Source organism: Cryptotermes secundus, unplaced genomic scaffold, assembly GCF_002891405.2.
Source record: "Cryptotermes secundus unplaced genomic scaffold, Csec_1.0 scaffold301, whole genome shotgun sequence".
Lineage (NCBI taxonomy): Eukaryota > Metazoa > Arthropoda > Insecta > Blattodea > Kalotermitidae > Cryptotermes > Cryptotermes secundus.
This window is the reverse complement of record NW_019725003.1, coordinates 292,524-294,556: the sequence shown is the minus strand read 5'-3', so window position 1 is coordinate 294,556 and position 2,033 is coordinate 292,524.

Below are 2,033 nucleotides of genomic sequence, written 5' to 3'. Positions count from 1 at the left end.
AGCTGACCACTTATCGCCAGCTAGTGCCGAGGTAAAGAAAATGTGGATCTATACATCCACTCCCCATACGCCTTCATGGCGTAGTGCTTAAATAGTTAAACACAGGGACAACTTTAATTTATCTATTCCTTTCTTTAAAGGTTTCACTCTTAATTCTTGTTTTAAGGTAGCTGATTTTCTAAGAATTTTTTTTTCTTGTTATGTTAGAGAATTGCCTCATTGTGTCACAAAAGTTTCATACAACGAAAAATGGAAGAATAATTAGCATCTGCAACGAATAAACATCAAGGTCATAAAGGAGTGAAAAATTTCGAGGCCTGTATTTGCGAAATATGCATATGATGTTTGGCACATCTCTGAATTTTCAGGCATTTTATAGCAATAATTTCCATTTTGTTGCCTATTGAACTTAAGAACTTACATGGGTTCATCTGCGCACCCTCGATGAGACTTTACTTCGCGGTGTCTTGGTCGCAGGGGAAATTTACGATTAGGGTGAGACCTATCTGTCCGTCCATCTGCATCTGTAAACCCTAAATGATTTGCTGGACTCGATAATAAAACATGGTACACTTGTGTTCATTAACCGGTTACGAGAACGCTGAGCTACTGCGACATATACAGTGGTAACCCGTGTATGAGAGCCACTCAGTGGATCCTCACGCAGTACCAGCATTCGCTGCCAGATGTCACGACTATGTTGACCCGTATGGAAACCTCGCTACAATCGACGTACGTTTCGTACTTAAAACAGAGAAGCAGTCGCCTGAAAGGCCTTGAATATGCACAGCACTTTACATATTAGAACTGCACAAGTATGTGGTATTACACAGAATGATTAATTGTAATTAATCATTTAAAGACTGATCTGGATTTCGGCAGCACAGACATTATTGGCGCCGGAACCCACGGGACTCATGACCATATTTTTGTCTCACGGCTTTGACTGAGTCTAAGAGCCTTTAGAGACCGACATACTGCTACAGAATGTATACAAATTCAGTTCTTACTTGACAGGAACTATCACATCTCCGCTGCAGAGAACACCCAGTTAATGCTAAATCGCTGCTTATTGTGATAACTAGAAGAAACACGTAAATACACTCTGTGGACAGAACGCAGACTTTTAGCATATTAAAGCAAGTGGTACATATAGTAGCCATTGGAATCTAAAGGATTAATAAAGGGATAAGCCAACTAAAATAGCGAAGATTAGATACCAGTCACTGTAATAGCATAATACTCGTACTGCAGAGTGCATGAACATAGAAGAAGAACATAACAAAGAATTTTTTTTACATAATATTAGCAGTCAGAATTACGTTTGATTCTATAAGCTAATTAACTGTAGTATTCTTCGTGACGTGGATAGGGCTTATCCGGAGATAAGTCCTCGCTAACCCTCTCTCGGGTCGGCTGGCCAGTTCCTTTCTAGGCTTGTACATTGTGCGGTTCCAGTAGCGGTTGCATTAGTACGTTCTCATGTCCTTCTGTTTTGTTGAGGTATCTTGTGCTTTTCCCTTTTATGACTTCCTTCACTAGCGGCACTTTCAGGTCTTCATGGAGTGTTATATTGGAAACATACCATGGGGCGTTAGTAATCATACGTAGTATCTTTGACTGACGTCTTTGGATTATGGAAATGTTGGTTTTGCTAGCACATCCCCATATTTCCACTCCATATACCGAAACTGGTTTTATTATTATTTTGTAAAGTAAGATTTTCTTGTCTAATGAGAGTTTGGAATTACTTCCAATTAAACAATGCATATCCTTGATTTTTAAATCAATCTGTTTGCGTTTTTTAGTAATGTGTTCCTTCCAGGTTAGATGGTTGTCTAGATCAGGGGTCTCCAAACTTTTCGAACCGCGGGCCACATTAGGTAATTCAGCATTTTCAACGGGCCGGATAAAATGAGAAATTAATAACTCTAGGTATACGAGTTTTATTGAAAGCACAGAATTTCATAAACTAAATACAAAGTACGTGAGAATAAATTATCGTATATTAATGACAACAGACAGTAGCAGCA